This window comes from Schistocerca gregaria, chromosome 2, assembly GCF_023897955.1.
Source record: "Schistocerca gregaria isolate iqSchGreg1 chromosome 2, iqSchGreg1.2, whole genome shotgun sequence".
NCBI lineage: Eukaryota > Metazoa > Arthropoda > Insecta > Orthoptera > Acrididae > Schistocerca > Schistocerca gregaria.
The window spans coordinates 716,468,923-716,490,466 of NC_064921.1; the positions used below are offsets into that span (position 1 = coordinate 716,468,923).

Consider the following 21,544-nt stretch of genomic DNA (forward strand, 5'->3'; position numbering starts at 1 on the left):
TGAAGCGTGAACGTAACTAATAGTGAGAAACTCTTAACTACGCTCAGTCTTGTATCCCACGCTTTGGTTGACGTTGTCGCTAATCAGATGAAGGTAGACTGCTCCACGATTGAGCTTCGTCTCCAATCACGGTGCACACGTTCTGCAAAGACAACCTTTGTTTTCCGTAGCATGCAAGATTACTGTCGGCTCTTCTACAGAAATCGACCTATGTAATTTACTGGTATCAGATTCTTGCCATATCAAACGGTCCCTTCATGACCGTAATGCCACACACAGCGTGCTGCGGCACGCATCTGTTCTTCATTGCAGAGCTACAAACGTGGGTGAGCTACACCTACTCTTCAGCACGGTCAAAATGATAGGGCTCGTCCGGGATTTGAACCCGGGACCTCCTGCACCCAAAGCAGGAATCATACCCCTAGACCAACGAGCCACCTGCTGCTAGCAGTGAAGGTAATCCCAAGCAGTCCACCTCCGAGGAACACAAACTTTCATGTAAATCAGGAAGAAAAGCGCTTTCTGAAGGCAGCGCCCACCACTGATGGAAAGAATATTAAAGGCAATGAATGTAGAGTGAATAATTTCATCGCGCTCTGCAGATGAACAGACGGTGGTGTTTCACTTTCGTCATGTGGTTTCTCAGTGTCAAGGGAAGGCAAATGCACTAAACAAAAGAACACCGGGAATCCGAAACACCAACTCATAACGAAAAGATAGCGGAATATACTGCAAGCAAAACTTCCAAACACGACTCCTGAAGGCGTCTGTGCCTTAAGAATTATTCCGTGCAGCAATGATCATCTACGAAGAGCCAACTGTATGTGTCGCTCCACCACGCAAATTTTTTTGATATCGTTTTACCTAAATTTCCATTACCTGTTCTTTACAAGAATACCGTGTGGCTTTCAACTGGTCTGCTTCGTCCAGCAGCGATAGTAGTAAGTAAACCGACCACAGTATCATTAGAAGTAGGTCAGACACAAAAATCGGAGTTGCTCTGTAGCTCATGTTATTCTCCTTTCAAATGCAATTGTATGGCTGGGAGTAGTGGCGTACTCCTGTAATGCAGGCGTCCGGGAGGCCGTTGCTGTGGGAGACATCTGGGAACAACTACAGATACGGCCGTGTCATTAGCTCAGGAACCACCGCGATGCTCTTATCGAGCTCTGCAGATTGACCAGACTGCAGTGCGGAATTTTCGGCTAGTGGTGGCTCGGGGTTAAGAGAAGTCGGGAGCTGTGAGCAAAACTACATGGGGAAACCGAAACAGACGACTCATAACGAAAAGATTGCGGAATGTACTGCAAAAGCAAACGTTGGAGAAGACGAACTCTGAAGCCGTCGGTGCTTTAACAATCATTCCGTGCAGCAACGATAATCTGGGAAGAGCGAAGGGTGGGTACCGCTCGACCACACAACAAAATTTTATATAATGTTCTACTTGTTCTAAATTTGCGTTTCCAGATCATCAGTAAAATACTGTGTGATTTACACCTGGCTTGCTTCTTCGAAAAGCGATATTAAGAAATACATCGACTGCAACGTCATTAGGGATCGCGGGTCCGGGCGCCGGCGCGCCAGCGGCGGCCTGTCGGGGCTGCTGGTGCCTCCATGTAGAGCTACCGCTGGGCCCGGGCTCCTTGCCGCTAACGAAGTGATTGCTTTTGGTGACATCATTTGCAATAGCGACTGCGCGAATTGGCGGTAGCTCTTACGGAAAGCAAGAGTAGCTGATGCTACCGAGGACTCGGCCGCGTTCATTGCCGACGACTTCTTGGGCTCTTATTCATGGTGGCATTCAGACAGGCAAGGGTGCTGTCGATTGTTAGGTACGAATGCGAAATTCCTGCATTGTGCGTTTCCGCAAAGTGATTTTTACGCCAAAGTTGCGATCGTCCTCAAGTTGTGTCACATGTGGAGCTCACAGCGTAGCAGTTTCCGTGGTGTAGCGGTTATCACGTCTGCCAACACGCAGAACGTCACCGGTTCGATTCCGGGCGGAAACACATTTTTGTCGCACTCAGCAAGACACTTGCTACAATCTCTACGGTGAACATTTAAATCAATTTCAAACGTCCAACCACCAGGCTGCAGATGGCTCAAATGATACATGAAACTCTTTCAGAAGCGGCTACTTGGTTTTTGTGCTTACCTGGAGGGCTGGAAATGCGCGGAACAGCCGCCGGCATGCCAGTAGTCGCCACACGTTTGCACGAAACGCAAGGGCTCGTCCGGGATTTGAACCCGGGACCTCCTGCACCCGAAGCAGGGATCATACCCCGAGACCAACGAGCCTTCTCGATGCACATGAGTAACGCCTCCGTTCCTGGTATCACCGTGCAGAGCTACTGCTCACCCAGCGTTCTCCCTGGCTGTTGCGGTTTGATTGTTTTTATCGTTGTCTTTTACTATAGCAACTTCTAGAATCGGACGGAGCTCGTAGCCGATGCCCTTGCTTACGCAGGAAAAATCTGTTGGAACTACGGTTTTCCAGGTAGTACAACGGCAAAACCGTCGTTTCCGTGGTGTAGCGGTTATCACGTCTGCTTTACACGCAGAAGGTCCCCGGTTCGATCCCGGGCGGAAGCACGACTTTTTTTAAACCCGTTTTCGGATTCCATTTCCGAGATAACGTCACGTATGCGTATGCAGGGATAATAAATGTCGTGTGCTACACCGATATCGCGTTATTTTACTGTCAAATGCTCTTGCTCCCATAGTGCACCGGTATTCAGTAACTCAGAACGCTCGTAGCCCCATTCTGGCCGGCAAAATTTAGTATCCATTTCTTCAAGACTACTTCAAGTTCGCTTCATACTGGCTTTCCTGAGCTCTTTGCACTCGCCTTGTCACAACTCTCTTGAAGCGTGAACGTAACTAATAGTGAGAAACTCTTAACTACGCTCAGTCTTGTATCCCACGCTTTGGTTGACGTTGTCGCTAATCAGATGAAGGTAGACTGCTCCACGATTGAGCTTCGTCTCCAATCACGGTGCACACGTTCTGCAAAGACAACCTTTGTTTTCCGTAGCATGCAAGATTACTGTCGGCTCTTCTACAGAAATCGACCTATGTAATTTACTGGTATCAGATTCTTGCCATATCAAACGGTCCCTTCATGACCGTAATGCCACACACAGCGTGCTGCGGCACGCATCTGTTCTTCATTGCAGAGCTACAAACGTGGGTGAGCTACACCTACTCTTCAGCACGGTCAAAATGGTAGGGCTCGTCCGGGATTTGAACCCGGGACCTCCTGCACCCAAAGCAGGAATCATACCCCTAGACCAACGAGCCACCTGCTGCTAGCAGTGAAGGTAATCCCAAGCAGTCCACCTCCGAGGAACACAAACTTTCATGTAAATCAGGAAGAAAAGCGCTTTCTGAAGGCAGCGCCCACCACTGATGGAAAGAATATTAAAGGCAATGAATGTAGAGTGAATAATTTCATCGCGCTCTGCAGATGAACAGACGGTGGTGTTTCACTTTCGTCATGTGGTTTCTCAGTGTCAAGGGAAGGCAAATGCACTAAACAAAAGAACACCGGGAATCCGAAACACCAACTCATAACGAAAAGATAGCGGAATATACTGCAAGCAAAACTTCCAAACACGACTCCTGAAGGCGTCTGTGCCTTAAGAATTATTCCGTGCAGCAATGATCATCTACGAAGAGCCAACTGTATGTGTCGCTCCACCACGCAAATTTTTTTGATATCGTTTTACCTAAATTTCCATTACCTGTTCTTTACAAGAATACCGTGTGGCTTTCAACTGGTCTGCTTCGTCCAGCAGCGATAGTAGTAAGTAAACCGACCACAGTATCATTAGAAGTAGGTCAGACACAAAAATCGGAGTTGCTCTGTAGCTCATGTTATTCTCCTTTCAAATGCAATTGTATGGCTGGGAGTAGTGGCGTACTCCTGTAATGCAGGCGTCCGGGAGGCCGTTGCTGTGGGAGACATCTGGGAACAACTACAGATACGGCCGTGTCATTAGCTCAGGAACCACCGCGATGCTCTTATCGAGCTCTGCAGATTGACCAGACTGCAGTGCGGAATTTTCGGCTAGTGGTGGCTCGGGGTTAAGAGAAGTCGGGAGCTGTGAGCAAAACTACATGGGGAAACCGAAACAGACGACTCATAACGAAAAGATTGCGGAATGTACTGCAAAAGCAAACGTTGGAGAAGACGAACTCTGAAGCCGTCGGTGCTTTAACAATCATTCCGTGCAGCAACGATAATCTGGGAAGAGCGAAGGGTGGGTACCGCTCGACCACACAACAAAATTTTATATAATGTTCTACTTGTTCTAAATTTGCGTTTCCAGATCATCAGTAAAATACTGTGTGATTTACACCTGGCTTGCTTCTTCGAAAAGCGATATTAAGAAATACATCGACTGCAACGTCATTAGGGATCGCGGGTCCGGGCGCCGGCGCGCCAGCGGCGGCCTGTCGGGGCTGCTGGTGCCTCCATGTAGAGCTACCGCTGGGCCCGGGCTCCTTGCCGCTAACGAAGTGATTGCTTTTGGTGACATCATTTGCAATAGCGACTGCGCGAATTGGCGGTAGCTCTTACGGAAAGCAAGAGTAGCTGATGCTACCGAGGACTCGGCCGCGTTCATTGCCGACGACTTCTTGGGCTCTTATTCATGGTGGCATTCAGACAGGCAAGGGTGCTGTCGATTGTTAGGTACGAATGCGAAATTCCTGCATTGTGCGTTTCCGCAAAGTGATTTTTACGCCAAAGTTGCGATCGTCCTCAAGTTGTGTCACATGTGGAGCTCACAGCGTAGCAGTTTCCGTGGTGTAGCGGTTATCACGTCTGCCAACACGCAGAACGTCACCGGTTCGATTCCGGGCGGAAACACATTTTTGTCGCACTCAGCAAGACACTTGCTACAATCTCTACGGTGAACATTTAAATCAATTTCAAACGTCCAACCACCAGGCTGCAGATGGCTCAAATGATACATGAAACTCTTTCAGAAGCGGCTACTTGGTTTTTGTGCTTACCTGGAGGGCTGGAAATGCGCGGAACAGCCGCCGGCATGCCAGTAGTCGCCACACGTTTGCACGAAACGCAAGGGCTCGTCCGGGATTTGAACCCGGGACCTCCTGCACCCGAAGCAGGGATCATACCCCGAGACCAACGAGCCTTCTCGATGCACATGAGTAACGCCTCCGTTCCTGGTATCACCGTGCAGAGCTACTGCTCACCCAGCGTTCTCCCTGGCTGTTGCGGTTTGATTGTTTTTATCGTTGTCTTTTACTATAGCAACTTCTAGAATCGGACGGAGCTCGTAGCCGATGCCCTTGCTTACGCAGGAAAAATCTGTTGGAACTACGGTTTTCCAGGTAGTACAACGGCAAAACCGTCGTTTCCGTGGTGTAGCGGTTATCACGTCTGCTTTACACGCAGAAGGTCCCCGGTTCGATCCCGGGCGGAAGCACGACTTTTTTTAAACCCGTTTTCGGATTCCATTTCCGAGATAACGTCACGTATGCGTATGCAGGGATAATAAATGTCGTGTGCTACACCGATATCGCGTTATTTTACTGTCAAATGCTCTTGCTCCCATAGTGCACCGGTATTCAGTAACTCAGAACGCTCGTAGCCCCATTCTGGCCGGCAAAATTTAGTATCCATTTCTTCAAGACTACTTCAAGTTCGCTTCATACTGGCTTTCCTGAGCTCTTTGCACTCGCCTTGTCACAACTCTCTTGAAGCGTGAACGTAACTAATAGTGAGAAACTCTTAACTACGCTCAGTCTTGTATCCCACGCTTTGGTTGACGTTGTCGCTAATCAGATGAAGGTAGACTGCTCCACGATTGAGCTTCGTCTCCAATCACGGTGCACACGTTCTGCAAAGACAACCTTTGTTTTCCGTAGCATGCAAGATTACTGTCGGCTCTTCTACAGAAATCGACCTATGTAATTTACTGGTATCAGATTCTTGCCATATCAAACGGTCCCTTCATGACCGTAATGCCACACACAGCGTGCTGCGGCACGCATCTGTTCTTCATTGCAGAGCTACAAACGTGGGTGAGCTACACCTACTCTTCAGCACGGTCAAAATGGTAGGGCTCGTCCGGGATTTGAACCCGGGACCTCCTGCACCCAAAGCAGGAATCATACCCCTAGACCAACGAGCCACCTGCTGCTAGCAGTGAAGGTAATCCCAAGCAGTCCACCTCCGAGGAACACAAACTTTCATGTAAATCAGGAAGAAAAGCGCTTTCTGAAGGCAGCGCCCACCACTGATGGAAAGAATATTAAAGGCAATGAATGTAGAGTGAATAATTTCATCGCGCTCTGCAGATGAACAGACGGTGGTGTTTCACTTTCGTCATGTGGTTTCTCAGTGTCAAGGGAAGGCAAATGCACTAAACAAAAGAACACCGGGAATCCGAAACACCAACTCATAACGAAAAGATAGCGGAATATACTGCAAGCAAAACTTCCAAACACGACTCCTGAAGGCGTCTGTGCCTTAAGAATTATTCCGTGCAGCAATGATCATCTACGAAGAGCCAACTGTATGTGTCGCTCCACCACGCAAATTTTTTTGATATCGTTTTACCTAAATTTCCATTACCTGTTCTTTACAAGAATACCGTGTGGCTTTCAACTGGTCTGCTTCGTCCAGCAGCGATAGTAGTAAGTAAACCGACCACAGTATCATTAGAAGTAGGTCAGACACAAAAATCGGAGTTGCTCTGTAGCTCATGTTATTCTGCTTTCAAATGCAATTGTATGGCTGGGAGTAGTGGCGTACTCCTGTAATGCAGGCGTCCGGGAGGCCGTTGCTGTGGGAGACATCTGGGAACAACTACAGATACGGCCGTGTCATTAGCTCAGGAACCACCGCGATGCTCTTATCGAGCTCTGCAGATTGACCAGACTGCAGTGCGGAATTTTCGGCTAGTGGTGGCTCGGGGTTAAGAGAAGTCGGGAGCTGTGAGCAAAACTACATGGGGAAACCGAAACAGACGACTCATAACGAAAAGATTGCGGAATGTACTGCAAAAGCAAACGTTGGAGAAGACGAACTCTGAAGCCGTCGGTGCTTTAACAATCATTCCGTGCAGCAACGATAATCTGGGAAGAGCGAAGGGTGGGTACCGCTCGACCACACAACAAAATTTTATATAATGTTCTACTTGTTCTAAATTTGCGTTTCCAGATCATCAGTAAAATACTGTGTGATTTACACCTGGCTTGCTTCTTCGAAAAGCGATATTAAGAAATACATCGACTGCAACGTCATTAGGGGTCGCGGGTCCGGGCGCCGGCGCGCCAGCGGCGGCCTGTCGGGGCTGCTGGTGCCTCCATGTAGAGCTACCGCTGGGCCCGGGCTCCTTGCCGCTAACGAAGTGATTGCTTTTGGTGACATCATTTGCAATAGCGACTGCGCGAATTGGCGGTAGCTCTTACGGAAAGCAAGAGTAGCTGATGCTACCGAGGACTCGGCCGCGTTCATTGCCGACGACTTCTTGGGCTCTTATTCATGGTGGCATTCAGACAGGCAAGGGTGCTGTCGATTGTTAGGTACGAATGCGAAATTCCTGCATTGTGCGTTTCCGCAAAGTGATTTTTACGCCAAAGTTGCGATCGTCCTCAAGTTGTGTCACATGTGGAGCTCACAGCGTAGCAGTTTCCGTGGTGTAGCGGTTATCACGTCTGCCAACACGCAGAACGTCACCGGTTCGATTCCGGGCGGAAACACATTTTTGTCGCACTCAGCAAGACACTTGCTACAATCTCTACGGTGAACATTTAAATCAATTTCAAACGTCCAACCACCAGGCTGCAGATGGCTCAAATGATACATGAAACTCTTTCAGAAGCGGCTACTTGGTTTTTGTGCTTACCTGGAGGGCTGGAAATGCGCGGAACAGCCGCCGGCATGCCAGTAGTCGCCACACGTTTGCACGAAACGCAAGGGCTCGTCCGGGATTTGAACCCGGGACCTCCTGCACCCGAAGCAGGGATCATACCCCGAGACCAACGAGCCTTCTCGATGCACATGAGTAACGCCTCCGTTCCTGGTATCACCGTGCAGAGCTACTGCTCACCCAGCGTTCTCCCTGGCTGTTGCGGTTTGATTGTTTTTATCGTTGTCTTTTACTATAGCAACTTCTAGAATCGGACGGAGCTCGTAGCCGATGCCCTTGCTTACGCAGGAAAAATCTGTTGGAACTACGGTTTTCCAGGTAGTACAACGGCAAAACCGTCGTTTCCGTGGTGTAGCGGTTATCACGTCTGCTTTACACGCAGAAGGTCCCCGGTTCGATCCCGGGCGGAAGCACGACTTTTTTTAAACCCGTTTTCGGATTCCATTTCCGAGATAACGTCACGTATGCGTATGCAGGGATAATAAATGTCGTGTGCTACACCGATATCGCGTTATTTTACTGTCAAATGCTCTTGCTCCCATAGTGCACCGGTATTCAGTAACTCAGAACGCTCGTAGCCCCATTCTGGCCGGCAAAATTTAGTATCCATTTCTTCAAGACTACTTCAAGTTCGCTTCATACTGGCTTTCCTGAGCTCTTTGCACTCGCCTTGTCACAACTCTCTTGAAGCGTGAACGTAACTAATAGTGAGAAACTCTTAACTACGCTCAGTCTTGTATCCCACGCTTTGGTTGACGTTGTCGCTAATCAGATGAAGGTAGACTGCTCCACGATTGAGCTTCGTCTCCAATCACGGTGCACACGTTCTGCAAAGACAACCTTTGTTTTCCGTAGCATGCAAGATTACTGTCGGCTCTTCTACAGAAATCGACCTATGTAATTTACTGGTATCAGATTCTTGCCATATCAAACGGTCCCTTCATGACCGTAATGCCACACACAGCGTGCTGCGGCACGCATCTGTTCTTCATTGCAGAGCTACAAACGTGGGTGAGCTACACCTACTCTTCAGCACGGTCAAAATGGTAGGGCTCGTCCGGGATTTGAACCCGGGACCTCCTGCACCCAAAGCAGGAATCATACCCCTAGACCAACGAGCCACCTGCTGCTAGCAGTGAAGGTAATCCCAAGCAGTCCACCTCCGAGGAACACAAACTTTCATGTAAATCAGGAAGAAAAGCGCTTTCTGAAGGCAGCGCCCACCACTGATGGAAAGAATATTAAAGGCAATGAATGTAGAGTGAATAATTTCATCGCGCTCTGCAGATGAACAGACGGTGGTGTTTCACTTTCGTCATGTGGTTTCTCAGTGTCAAGGGAAGGCAAATGCACTAAACAAAAGAACACCGGGAATCCGAAACACCAACTCATAACGAAAAGATAGCGGAATATACTGCAAGCAAAACTTCCAAACACGACTCCTGAAGGCGTCTGTGCCTTAAGAATTATTCCGTGCAGCAATGATCATCTACGAAGAGCCAACTGTATGTGTCGCTCCACCACGCAAATTTTTTTGATATCGTTTTACCTAAATTTCCATTACCTGTTCTTTACAAGAATACCGTGTGGCTTTCAACTGGTCTGCTTCGTCCAGCAGCGATAGTAGTAAGTAAACCGACCACAGTATCATTAGAAGTAGGTCAGACACAAAAATCGGAGTTGCTCTGTAGCTCATGTTATTCTGCTTTCAAATGCAATTGTATGGCTGGGAGTAGTGGCGTACTCCTGTAATGCAGGCGTCCGGGAGGCCGTTGCTGTGGGAGACATCTGGGAACAACTACAGATACGGCCGTGTCATTAGCTCAGGAACCACCGCGATGCTCTTATCGAGCTCTGCAGATTGACCAGACTGCAGTGCGGAATTTTCGGCTAGTGGTGGCTCGGGGTTAAGAGAAGTCGGGAGCTGTGAGCAAAACTACATGGGGAAACCGAAACAGACGACTCATAACGAAAAGATTGCGGAATGTACTGCAAAAGCAAACGTTGGAGAAGACGAACTCTGAAGCCGTCGGTGCTTTAACAATCATTCCGTGCAGCAACGATAATCTGGGAAGAGCGAAGGGTGGGTACCGCTCGACCACACAACAAAATTTTATATAATGTTCTACTTGTTCTAAATTTGCGTTTCCAGATCATCAGTAAAATACTGTGTGATTTACACCTGGCTTGCTTCTTCGAAAAGCGATATTAAGAAATACATCGACTGCAACGTCATTAGGGGTCGCGGGTCCGGGCGCCGGCGCGCCAGCGGCGGCCTGTCGGGGCTGCTGGTGCCTCCATGTAGAGCTACCGCTGGGCCCGGGCTCCTTGCCGCTAACGAAGTGATTGCTTTTGGTGACATCATTTGCAATAGCGACTGCGCGAATTGGCGGTAGCTCTTACGGAAAGCAAGAGTAGCTGATGCTACCGAGGACTCGGCCGCGTTCATTGCCGACGACTTCTTGGGCTCTTATTCATGGTGGCATTCAGACAGGCAAGGGTGCTGTCGATTGTTAGGTACGAATGCGAAATTCCTGCATTGTGCGTTTCCGCAAAGTGATTTTTACGCCAAAGTTGCGATCGTCCTCAAGTTGTGTCACATGTGGAGCTCACAGCGTAGCAGTTTCCGTGGTGTAGCGGTTATCACGTCTGCCAACACGCAGAACGTCACCGGTTCGATTCCGGGCGGAAACACATTTTTGTCGCACTCAGCAAGACACTTGCTACAATCTCTACGGTGAACATTTAAATCAATTTCAAACGTCCAACCACCAGGCTGCAGATGGCTCAAATGATACATGAAACTCTTTCAGAAGCGGCTACTTGGTTTTTGTGCTTACCTGGAGGGCTGGAAATGCGCGGAACAGCCGCTGGCATGCCAGTAGTCGCCACACGTTTGCACGAAACGCAAGGGCTCGTCCGGGATTTGAACCCGGGACCTCCTGCACCCGAAGCAGGGATCATACCCCGAGACCAACGAGCCTTCTCGATGCACATGAGTAACGCCTCCGTTCCTGGTATCACCGTGCAGAGCTACTGCTCACCCAGCGTTCTCCCTGGCTGTTGCGGTTTGATTGTTTTTATCGTTGTCTTTTACTATAGCAACTTCTAGAATCAGACGGAGCTCGTAGCCGATGCCCTTGCTTACGCAGGAAAAATCTGTTGGAACTACGGTTTTCCAGGTAGTACAACGGCAAAACCGTCGTTTCCGTGGTGTAGCGGTTATCACGTCTGCTTTACACGCAGAAGGTCCCCGGTTCGATCCCGAGCGGAAGCACGACTTTTTTTAAACCCGTTTTCGGATTCCATTTCCGAGATAACGTCACGTATGCGTATGCAGGGATAATAAATGTCGTGTGCTACACCGATATCGCCTCATTTTACTGTCAAATGCTCTTGCTCCCATAGTGCACCGGTATTCAGTAACTCAGAACGCTCGTAGCCCCATTCTGGCCGGCAAAATTTAGTATCCATTTCTTCAAGACTACTTCAAGTTCGCTTCATACTGGCTTTCCTGAGCTCTTTGCACTCGCCTTGTCACAACTCTCTTGAAGCGTGAACGTAACTAATAGTGAGAAACTCTTAACTACGCTCAGTCTTGTATCCCACGCTTTGGTTGACGTTGTCGCTAATCAGATGAAGGTAGACTGCTCCACGATTGAGCTTCGTCTCCAATCACGGTGCACACGTTCTGCAAAGACAACCTTTGTTTTCCGTAGCATGCAAGATTACTGTCGGCTCTTCTACAGAAATCGACCTATGTAATTTACTGGTATCAGATTCTTGCCATATCAAACGGTCCCTTCATGACCGTAATGCCACACACAGCGTGCTGCGGCACGCATCTGTTCTTCATTGCAGAGCTACAAACGTGGGTGAGCTACACCTACTCTTCAGCACGGTCAAAATGGTAGGGCTCGTACGGGATTTGAACCCAGGACCTCCTGCACCCAAAGCAGGAATCATACCCCTAGACCAACGAGCCACCTGCTGCTAGCAGTGAAGGTAATCCCAAGCAGTCCACCTCCGAGGAACACAAACTTTCATGTAAATCAGGAAGAAAAGCGCTTTCTGAAGGCAGCGCCCACCACTGATGGAAAGAATATTAAAGGCAATGAATGTAGAGTGAATAATTTCATCGCGCTCTGCAGATGAACAGACGGTGGTGTTTCACTTTCGTCATGTGGTTTCTCAGTGTCAAGGGAAGGCAAATGCACTAAACAAAAGAACACCGGGAATCCGAAACACCAACTCATAACGAAAAGATAGCGGAATATACTGCAAGCAAAACTTCCAAACACGACTCCTGAAGGCGTCTGTGCCTTAAGAATTATTCCGTGCAGCAATGATCATCTACGAAGAGCCAACTGTATGTGTCGCTCCACCACGCAAATTTTTTTGATATCGTTTTACCTAAATTTCCATTACCTGTTCTTTACAAGAATACCGTGTGGCTTTCAACTGGTCTGCTTCGTCCAGCAGCGATAGTAGTAAGTAAACCGACCACAGTATCATTAGAAGTAGGTCAGACACAAAAATCGGAGTTGCTCTGTAGCTCATGTTATTCTGCTTTCAAATGCAATTGTATGGCTGGGAGTAGTGGCGTACTCCTGTAATGCAGGCGTCCGGGAGGCCGCTGCTGTGGGAGACATCTGGGAACAACTACAGATACGGCCGTGTCATTAGCTCAGGAACGACCGCGATGCTCTTATCGAGCTCTGCAGATTGACCAGACTGCAGTGCGGAATTTTCGGCTAGTGGTGGCTCGGGGTTAAGAGAAGTCGGGAGCTGTGAGCAAAACTACATCGGGAAACCTAAACAGACGACTCATAACGAAAAGATTGCGGAATGTACTGCAAAAGCAAACGTTGGAGAAGACGAACTCTGAAGCCGTCGGTGCTTTAACAATCATTCCGTGTAGCAACGATAATCTGGGAAGAGCGAAGGGTGGGTACCGCTCGACCACACAACAAAATTTTATATAATGTTCTACTTGTTCTAAATATGCGTTTCCAGATCATCAGTAAAATACTGTGTGATTTACACCTGGCTTGCTTCTTCGAAAAGCGATATTAAGAAATACATCGACTGCAACGTCATTAGGGGTCGCGGGTCCGGGCGCCGGCGCGCCAGCGGCGGCCTGTTGGGGCTGATGGTGCCTCCATGTAGAGCTACCGCTGGGCCCGGGCTCCTTGCCGCTAACGAAGTGATTGCTTTTGGTGACATCATTTGCAATAGCGACTGCGCGAATTGGCGGTAGCTCTTACGGAAAGCAAGAGTAGCTGATGCTACCGAGGACTCGGCCGCGTTCATTGCCGACGACTTCTTGGGCTCTTATTCATGGTGGCATTCAGACAGGCAAGGGTGCTGTCGATTGTTAGGTACGAATGCGAAATTCCTGCATTGTGCGTTTCCGCAAAGTGATTTTTACGCCAAAGTTGCGATCGTCCTCAAGTTGTGTCACATGTGGAGCTCACAGCGTAGCAGTTTCCGTGGTGTAGCGGTTATCACGTCTGCCAACACGCAGAACGTCACCGGTTCGATTCCGGGCGGAAACACATTTTTGTCGCACTCAACAAGACACTTGCTACAATCTCTACGGTGAACATTTAAATCAATTTCAAACGTCCAACCACCAGGCTGCAGATGGATCAAATGATACATGAAACTCTTTCAGAAGCGGCTACTTGGTTTTTGTGCTTACCTGGAGGGCTGGAAATGCGCGGAACAGCCGCCGGCATGCCAGTAGTCGCCACACGTTTGCACGAAACGCAAGGGCTCGTCCGGGATTTGAACCCGGGACCTCCTGCACCCGAAGCAGGGATCATACCCCGAGACCAACGAGCCTTCTCGATGCACATGAGTAACGCCTCCGTTCCTGGTATCACCGTGCAGAGCTACTGCTCACCCAGCGTTCTCCCTGGCTGTTGCGGTTTGATTGTTTTTATCGTTGTCTTTTACTATAGCAACTTCTAGAATCAGACGGAGCTCGTAGCCGATGCCCTTGCTTACGCAGGAAAAATCTGTTGGAACTACGGTTTTCCAGGTAGTACAACGGCAAAACCGTCGTTTCCGTGGTGTAGCGGTTATCACGTCTGCTTTACACGCAGAAGGTCCCCGGTTCGATCCCGAGCGGAAGCACGACTTTTTTTAAACCCGTTTTCGGATTCCATTTCCGAGATAACGTCACGTATGCGTATGCAGGGATAATAAATGTCGTGTGCTACACCGATATCGCCTCATTTTACTGTCAAATGCTCTTGCTCCCATAGTGCACCGGTATTCAGTAACTCAGAACGCTCGTAGCCCCATTCTGGCCGGCAAAATTTAGTATCCATTTCTTCAAGACTACTTCAAGTTCGCTTCATACTGGCTTTCCTGAGCTCTTTGCACTCGCCTTGTCACAACTCTCTTGAAGCGTGAACGTAACTAATAGTGAGAAACTCTTAACTACGCTCAGTCTTGTATCCCACGCTTTGGTTGACGTTGTCGCTAATCAGATGAAGGTAGACTGCTCCACGATTGAGCTTCGTCTCCAATCACGGTGCACACGTTCTGCAAAGACAACCTTTGTTTTCCGTAGCATGCAAGATTACTGTCGGCTCTTCTACAGAAATCGACCTATGTAATTTACTGGTATCAGATTCTTGCCATATCAAACGGTCCCTTCATGACCGTAATGCCACACACAGCGTGCTGCGGCACGCATCTGTTCTTCATTGCAGAGCTACAAACGTGGGTGAGCTACACCTACTCTTCAGCACGGTCAAAATGGTAGGGCTCGTACGGGATTTGAACCCAGGACCTCCTGCACCCAAAGCAGGAATCATACCCCTAGACCAACGAGCCACCTGCTGCTAGCAGTGAAGGTAATCCCAAGCAGTCCACCTCCGAGGAACACAAACTTTCATGTAAATCAGGAAGAAAAGCGCTTTCTGAAGGCAGCGCCCACCACTGATGGAAAGAATATTAAAGGCAATGAATGTAGAGTGAATAATTTCATCGCGCTCTGCAGATGAACAGACGGTGGTGTTTCACTTTCGTCATGTGGTTTCTCAGTGTCAAGGGAAGGCAAATGCACTAAACAAAAGAACACCGGGAATCCGAAACACCAACTCATAACGAAAAGATAGCGGAATATACTGCAAGCAAAACTTCCAAACACGACTCCTGAAGGCGTCTGTGCCTTAAGAATTATTCCGTGCAGCAATGATCATCTACGAAGAGCCAACTGTATGTGTCGCTCCACCACGCAAATTTTTTTGATATCGTTTTACCTAAATTTCCATTACCTGTTCTTTACAAGAATACCGTGTGGCTTTCAACTGGTCTGCTTCGTCCAGCAGCGATAGTAGTAAGTAAACCGACCACAGTATCATTAGAAGTAGGTCAGACACAAAAATCGGAGTTGCTCTGTAGCTCATGTTATTCTGCTTTCAAATGCAATTGTATGGCTGGGAGTAGTGGCGTACTCCTGTAATGCAGGCGTCCGGGAGGCCGCTGCTGTGGGAGACATCTGGGAACAACTACAGATACGGCCGTGTCATTAGCTCAGGAACGACCGCGATGCTCTTATCGAGCTCTGCAGATTGACCAGACTGCAGTGCGGAATTTTCGGCTAGTGGTGGCTCGGGGTTAAGAGAAGTCGGGAGCTGTGAGCAAAACTACATCGGGAAACCTAAACAGACGACTCATAACGAAAAGATTGCGGAATGTACTGCAAAAGCAAACGTTGGAGAAGACGAACTCTGAAGCCGTCGGTGCTTTAACAATCATTCCGTGTAGCAACGATAATCTGGGAAGAGCGAAGGGTGGGTACCGCTCGACCACACAACAAAATTTTATATAATGTTCTACTTGTTCTAAATATGCGTTTCCAGATCATCAGTAAAATACTGTGTGATTTACACCTGGCTTGCTTCTTCGAAAAGCGATATTAAGAAATACATCGACTGCAACGTCATTAGGGGTCGCGGGTCCGGGCGCCGGCGCGCCAGCGGCGGCCTGTTGGGGCTGATGGTGCCTCCATGTAGAGCTACCGCTGGGCCCGGGCTCCTTGCCGCTAACGAAGTGATTGCTTTTGGTGACATCATTTGCAATAGCGACTGCGCGAATTGGCGGTAGCTCTTACGGAAAGCAAGAGTAGCTGATGCTACCGAGGACTCGGCCGCGTTCATTGCCGACGACTTCTTGGGCTCTTATTCATGGTGGCATTCAGACAGGCAAGGGTGCTGTCGATTGTTAGGTACGAATGCGAAATTCCTGCATTGTGCGTTTCCGCAAAGTGATTTTTACGCCAAAGTTGCGATCGTCCTCAAGTTGTGTCACATGTGGAGCTCACAGCGTAGCAGTTTCCGTGGTGTAGCGGTTATCACGTCTGCCAACACGCAGAACGTCACCGGTTCGATTCCGGGCGGAAACACATTTTTGTCGCACTCAACAAGACACTTGCTACAATCTCTACGGTGAACATTTAAATCAATTTCAAACGTCCAACCACCAGGCTGCAGATGGATCAAATGATACATGAAACTCTTTCAGAAGCGGCTACTTGGTTTTTGTGCTTACCTGGAGGGCTGGAAATGCGCGGAACAGCCGCCGGCATGCCAGTAGTCGCCACACGTTTGCACGAAACGCAAGGGCTCGTCCGGGATTTGAACCCGGGACCTCCTGCACCCGAAGCAGGGATCATACCCCGAGACCAACGAGCCTTCTCGATGCACATGAGTAACGCCTCCGTTCCTGGTATCACCGTGCAGAGCTACTGCTCACCCAGCGTTCTCCCTGGCTGTTGCGGTTTGATTGTTTTTATCGTTGTCTTTTACTATAGCAACTTCTAGAATCGGACGGAGCTCGTAGCCGATGCCCTTGCTTACGCAGGAAAAATCTGTTGGAACTACGGTTTTCCAGGTAGTACAACGGCAAAACCGTCGTTTCCGTGGTGTAGCGGTTATCACGTCTGCTTTACACGCAGAAGGTCCCCGGTTCGATCTCGAGCGGAAGCACGACTTTTTTTAAACCCGTTTTCGGATTCCATTTCCGAGATAACGTCACGTATGCGTATGCAGGGATAATAAATGTCGTGTGCTACACCGATATCGCGTTATTTTACTGTCAAATGCTCTTGCTCCCATAGTGCACCGGTATTCAGTAACTCAGAACGCTCGTAGCCCCATTCTGGCCGGCAAAATTTAGTATCCATTTCTTCAAGACTACTTCAAGTTCGCTTCATACTGGCTTTCCTGAGCTCTTTGCACTCGCCTTGTCACAACTCTCTTGAAGCGTGAACGTAACTAATAGTGAGAAACTCTTAACTACGCTCAGTCTTGTATCCCACGCTTTGGTTGACGTTGTCGCTAATCAGATGAAGGTAGACTGCTCCACGATTGAGCTTCGTCTCCAATCACGGTGCACACGTTCTGCAAAGACAACCTTTTTTTTCCGTAGCATGCAAGATTACTGTCGGCTCTTCTACAGAAATCGACCTATGTAATTTACTGGTATCAGATTCTTGCCATATCAAACGGTCCCTTCATGACCGTAATGCCACACACAGCGTGCTGCGGCACGCATCTGTTCTTCATTGCAGAGCTACAAACGTGGGTGAGCTACACCTACTCTTCAGCACGGTCAAAATGGTAGGGCTCGTACGGGATTTGAACCCAGGACCTCCTGCACCCAAAGCAGGAATCATACCCCTAGACCAACGAGCCACCTGCTGCTAGCAGTGAAGGTAATCCCAAGCAGTCCACCTCCGAGGAACACAAACTTTCATGTAAATCAGGAAGAAAAGCGCTTTCTGAAGGCAGCGCCCACCACTGATGGAAAGAATATTAAAGGCAATGAATGTAGAGTGAATAATTTCATCGCGCTCTGCAGATGAACAGACGGTGGTGTTTCACTTTCGTCATGTGGTTTCTCAGTGTCAAGGGAAGGCAAATGCACTAAACAAAAGAACACCGGGAATCCGAAACACCAACTCATAACGAAAAGATAGCGGAATATACTGCAAGCAAAACTTCCAAACACGACTCCTGAAGGCGTCTGTGCCTTAAGAATTATTCCGTGCAGCAATGATCATCTACGAAGAGCCAACTGTATGTGTCGCTCCACCACGCAAATTTTTTTGATATAGTTTTACCTAAATTTCCATTACCTGTTCTTTACAAGAATACCGTGTGGCTTTCAACTGGTCTGCTTCGTCCAGCAGCGATAGTAGTAAGTAAACCGACCACAGTATCATTAGAAGTAGGTCAGACACAAAAATCGGAGTTGCTCTGTAGCTCATGTTATTCTGCTTTCAAATGCAATTGTATGGCTGGGAGTAGTGGCGTACTCCTGTAATGCAGGCGTCCGGGAGGCCGCTGCTGTGAGAGACATCTGGGAACAACTACAGATACGGCCGTGTCATTAGCTCAGGAACGACCGCGATGCTCTTATCGAGCTCTGCAGATTGACCAGACTGCAGTGCGGAATTTTCGGCTAGTGGTGGCTCGGGGTTAAGAGATGTCGGGAGCTGTGAGCAAAACTACATCGGGAAACCTAAACAGACGACTCATAACGAAAAGATTGCGGAATGTACTGCAAAAGCAAACGTTGGAGAAGACGAACTCTGAAGCCGTCGGTGCTTTAACAATCATTCCGTGTAGCAACGATAATCTGGGAAGAGCGAAGGGTGGGTACCGCTCGAGCACACAACAAAATTTTATATAATGTTCTACTTGTTCTAAATATGCGTTTCCAGATCATCAGTAAAATACTGTGTGATTTACACCTGGCTTGCTTCTTCGAAAAGCGATATTAAGAAATACATCGACTGCAACGTCATTAGGGGTCGCGGGTCCGGGCGCCGGCGCGCCAGCGGCGGCCTGTTGGGGCTGATGGTGCCTCCATGTAGAGCTACCGCTGGGCCCGGGCTCCTTGCCGCTAACGAAGTGATTGCTTTTGGTGACATCATTTGCAATAGCGACTGCGCGAATTGGCGGTAGCTCTTACGGAAAGCAAGAGTAGCTGATGCTACCGAGGACTCGGCCGCGTTCATTGCCGACGACTTCTTGGGCTCTTATTCATGGTGGCATTCAGACAGGCAAGGGTGCTGTCGATTGTTAGGTACGAATGCGAAATTCCTGCATTGTGCGTTTCCGCAAAGTGATTTTTACGCCAAAGTTGCGATCGTCCTCAAGTTGTGTCACATGTGGAGCTCACAGCGTAGCAGTTTCCGTGGTGTAGCGGTTATCACGTCTGCCAACACGCAGAACGTCACCGGTTCGATTCCGGGCGGAAACACATTTTTGTCGCACTCAACAAGACACTTGCTACAATCTCTACGGTGAACATTTAAATCAATTTCAAACGTCCAACCACCAGGCTGCAGATGGATCAAATGATACATGAAACTCTTTCAGAAGCGGCTACTTGGTTTTTGTGCTTACCTGGAGGGCTGGAAATGCGCGGAACAGCCGCCGGCATGCCAGTAGTCGCCACACGTTTGCACGAAACGCAAGGGCTCGTCCGGGATTTGAACCCGGGACCTCCTGCACCCGAAGCAGGGATCATACCCCGAGACCAACGAGCCTTCTCGATGCACATGAGTAACGCCTCCGTTCCTGGTATCACCGTGCAGAGCTACTGCTCACCCAGCTTTCTCCCTGGCTGTTGCGGTTTGATTGTTTTTATCGTTGTCTTTTACTAAAGCAACTTCTAGAATCGGACGGAGCTCGTAGCCGATGCCCTTGCTTACGCAGGAAAAATCTGTTGGAACTACGGTTTTCCAGGTAGTACAACGGCAAAACCGTCGTTTCCGTGGTGTAGCGGTTATCACGTCTGCTTTACACGCAGAAGGTCCCCGGTTCGATCCCGGGCGGAAGCACGACTTTTTTTAAACCCGTTTTCGGATTCCATTTCCGAGATAACGTCACGTATGCGTATGCAGGGATAATAAATGTCGTGTGCTACACCGATATCGCGTTATTTTACTGTCAAATGCTCTTGCTCCCATAGTGCACCGGTATTCAGTAACTCAGAACGCTCGTAGCCCCATTCTGGCCGGCAAAATTTAGTATCCATTTCTTCAAGACTACTTCAAGTTCGCTTCATACTGGCTTTCCTGAGCTCTTTGCACTCGCCTTGTCACAACTCTCTTGAAGCGTGAACGTAACTAATAGTGAGAAACTCTTAACTACGCTCAGTCTTGTATCCCACGCTTTGGTTGACGTTGTCGCTAATCAGATGAAGGTAGACTGCTCCACGATTGAGCTTCGTCTCCAATCACGGTGCACACGTTCTGCAAAGACAACCTTTGTTTTCCGTAGCATGCAAGATTACTGTCGGCTCTTCTACAGAAATCGACCTATGTAATTTACTGGTATCAGATTCTTGCCATATCAAACGGTCCCTTCATGACCGTAGGGCCACACACAGCGTGCTGCGGCACGCATCTGTTCTTCATTGCAGAGCTACAAACGTGGGTGAGCTACACCTACTCTTCAGCACGGTCAAAATGGTAGGGCTCGTCCGGGATTTGAACCCGGGACCTCCTGCAACCAAAGCAGGAATCATACCCCTAGACCAACGAGCCACCTGCTGCTAGCAGTGAAGGTAATCCCAAGCAGTCCACCTCCGAGGAACACAAACTTTCATGTAAATCAGGAAGAAAAGCGCTTTCTGAAGGCAGCGCCCACCACTGATGGAAAGAATATTAAAGGCAATGAATGTAGAGTGAATAATTTCATCGCGCTCTGCAGATGAACAGACGGTGGTGTTTCACTTTCGTCATGTGGTTTCTCAGTGTCAAGGGAAGGCAAATGCACTAAACAAAAGAACACCGGGAATCCGAAACACCAACTCATAACGAAAAGATAGCGGAATATACTGCAAGCAAAACTTCCAAACACGACTCCTGAAGGCGTCTGTGCCTTAAGAATTATTCCGTGCAGCAATGATCATCTACGAAGAGCCAACTGTATGTGTCGCTCCACCACGCAAATTTTTTTGATATCGTTTTACCTAAATTTCCATTACCTGTTCTTTACAAGAATACCGTGTGGCTTTCAACTGGTCTGCTTCGTCCAGCAGCGATAGTAGTAAGTAAACCGACCACAGTATCATTAGAAGTAGGTCAGACACAAAAATCGGAGTTGCTCTGTAGCTCATGTTATTCTGCTTTCAAATGCAATTGTATGGCTGGGAGTAGTGGCGTACTCCTGTAATGCAGGCGTCCGGGAGGCCGTTGCTGTGGGAGACATCTGGGAACAACTACAGATACGGCCGTGTCATTAGCTCAGGAACCACCGCGATGCTCTTATCGAGCTCTGCAGATTGACCAGACTGCAGTGCGGAATTTTCGGCTAGTGGTGGCTCGGAGTTAAGAGAAGTCGGGAGCTGTGAGCAAAACTACATCGGGAAACCGAAACAGACGACTCATAACGAAAAGATTGCGGAATGTACTGCAAAAGCAAACGTTGGAGAAGACGAACTCTGAAGCCGTCGGTGCTTTAACAATCATTCCGTGCAGCAACGATAATCTGGGAAGAGCGAAGGGTGGGTACCGCTCGACCACACAACAAAATTTTATATAATGTTCTACTTGTTCTAAATTTGCGTTTCCAGATCATCAGTAAAATACTGTGTGATTTACA

At 48.6% G+C, this 21,544-nt stretch overlaps 22 non-coding genes across 22 annotated transcripts; 7 read left to right on the forward strand and 15 right to left on the reverse strand.

Moving 5' to 3' along the window:
• Positions 1 to 364: 364 nt before the first annotated feature.
• On the reverse strand, positions 365 to 436 carry Trnap-ugg (transfer RNA proline (anticodon UGG)). The gene has a single exon. It is a non-coding gene; the product is annotated as a tRNA-Pro (tRNA).
• Positions 437 to 2,226: 1,790 nt separating this feature from the next.
• On the reverse strand, positions 2,227 to 2,298 carry Trnap-cgg (transfer RNA proline (anticodon CGG)). Its single transcript has one exon. It is a non-coding gene; the product is annotated as a tRNA-Pro (tRNA).
• A 221-nt stretch (positions 2,299 to 2,519) lies between these two features.
• Positions 2,520 to 2,592, forward strand: Trnav-uac (transfer RNA valine (anticodon UAC)). Its single transcript has one exon. It is a non-coding gene; the product is annotated as a tRNA-Val (tRNA).
• Positions 2,593 to 3,228: 636 nt separating this feature from the next.
• On the reverse strand, positions 3,229 to 3,300 carry Trnap-ugg (transfer RNA proline (anticodon UGG)). Its single transcript has one exon. It is a non-coding gene; the product is annotated as a tRNA-Pro (tRNA).
• Positions 3,301 to 5,090: 1,790 nt separating this feature from the next.
• Positions 5,091 to 5,162, reverse strand: Trnap-cgg (transfer RNA proline (anticodon CGG)). The gene has a single exon. It is a non-coding gene; the product is annotated as a tRNA-Pro (tRNA).
• Positions 5,163 to 5,383: 221 nt separating this feature from the next.
• On the forward strand, positions 5,384 to 5,456 carry Trnav-uac (transfer RNA valine (anticodon UAC)). Its single transcript has one exon. It is a non-coding gene; the product is annotated as a tRNA-Val (tRNA).
• A 636-nt stretch (positions 5,457 to 6,092) lies between these two features.
• Trnap-ugg (transfer RNA proline (anticodon UGG)) lies at positions 6,093 to 6,164 on the reverse strand. The gene has a single exon. It is a non-coding gene; the product is annotated as a tRNA-Pro (tRNA).
• A 1,790-nt stretch (positions 6,165 to 7,954) lies between these two features.
• Trnap-cgg (transfer RNA proline (anticodon CGG)) lies at positions 7,955 to 8,026 on the reverse strand. Its single transcript has one exon. It is a non-coding gene; the product is annotated as a tRNA-Pro (tRNA).
• A 221-nt stretch (positions 8,027 to 8,247) lies between these two features.
• On the forward strand, positions 8,248 to 8,320 carry Trnav-uac (transfer RNA valine (anticodon UAC)). The gene has a single exon. It is a non-coding gene; the product is annotated as a tRNA-Val (tRNA).
• Positions 8,321 to 8,956: 636 nt separating this feature from the next.
• Trnap-ugg (transfer RNA proline (anticodon UGG)) lies at positions 8,957 to 9,028 on the reverse strand. The gene has a single exon. It is a non-coding gene; the product is annotated as a tRNA-Pro (tRNA).
• A 1,790-nt stretch (positions 9,029 to 10,818) lies between these two features.
• On the reverse strand, positions 10,819 to 10,890 carry Trnap-cgg (transfer RNA proline (anticodon CGG)). The gene has a single exon. It is a non-coding gene; the product is annotated as a tRNA-Pro (tRNA).
• A 221-nt stretch (positions 10,891 to 11,111) lies between these two features.
• Trnav-uac (transfer RNA valine (anticodon UAC)) lies at positions 11,112 to 11,184 on the forward strand. The gene has a single exon. It is a non-coding gene; the product is annotated as a tRNA-Val (tRNA).
• A 636-nt stretch (positions 11,185 to 11,820) lies between these two features.
• On the reverse strand, positions 11,821 to 11,892 carry Trnap-ugg (transfer RNA proline (anticodon UGG)). The gene has a single exon. It is a non-coding gene; the product is annotated as a tRNA-Pro (tRNA).
• Positions 11,893 to 13,682: 1,790 nt separating this feature from the next.
• Positions 13,683 to 13,754, reverse strand: Trnap-cgg (transfer RNA proline (anticodon CGG)). The gene has a single exon. It is a non-coding gene; the product is annotated as a tRNA-Pro (tRNA).
• A 221-nt stretch (positions 13,755 to 13,975) lies between these two features.
• On the forward strand, positions 13,976 to 14,048 carry Trnav-uac (transfer RNA valine (anticodon UAC)). The gene has a single exon. It is a non-coding gene; the product is annotated as a tRNA-Val (tRNA).
• A 636-nt stretch (positions 14,049 to 14,684) lies between these two features.
• On the reverse strand, positions 14,685 to 14,756 carry Trnap-ugg (transfer RNA proline (anticodon UGG)). The gene has a single exon. It is a non-coding gene; the product is annotated as a tRNA-Pro (tRNA).
• A 1,790-nt stretch (positions 14,757 to 16,546) lies between these two features.
• Trnap-cgg (transfer RNA proline (anticodon CGG)) lies at positions 16,547 to 16,618 on the reverse strand. Its single transcript has one exon. It is a non-coding gene; the product is annotated as a tRNA-Pro (tRNA).
• Positions 16,619 to 16,839: 221 nt separating this feature from the next.
• Trnav-uac (transfer RNA valine (anticodon UAC)) lies at positions 16,840 to 16,912 on the forward strand. Its single transcript has one exon. It is a non-coding gene; the product is annotated as a tRNA-Val (tRNA).
• A 636-nt stretch (positions 16,913 to 17,548) lies between these two features.
• Positions 17,549 to 17,620, reverse strand: Trnap-ugg (transfer RNA proline (anticodon UGG)). Its single transcript has one exon. It is a non-coding gene; the product is annotated as a tRNA-Pro (tRNA).
• A 1,790-nt stretch (positions 17,621 to 19,410) lies between these two features.
• Positions 19,411 to 19,482, reverse strand: Trnap-cgg (transfer RNA proline (anticodon CGG)). Its single transcript has one exon. It is a non-coding gene; the product is annotated as a tRNA-Pro (tRNA).
• Positions 19,483 to 19,703: 221 nt separating this feature from the next.
• On the forward strand, positions 19,704 to 19,776 carry Trnav-uac (transfer RNA valine (anticodon UAC)). The gene has a single exon. It is a non-coding gene; the product is annotated as a tRNA-Val (tRNA).
• A 636-nt stretch (positions 19,777 to 20,412) lies between these two features.
• On the reverse strand, positions 20,413 to 20,484 carry Trnap-ugg (transfer RNA proline (anticodon UGG)). Its single transcript has one exon. It is a non-coding gene; the product is annotated as a tRNA-Pro (tRNA).
• Positions 20,485 to 21,544: the final 1,060 nt, after the last annotated feature.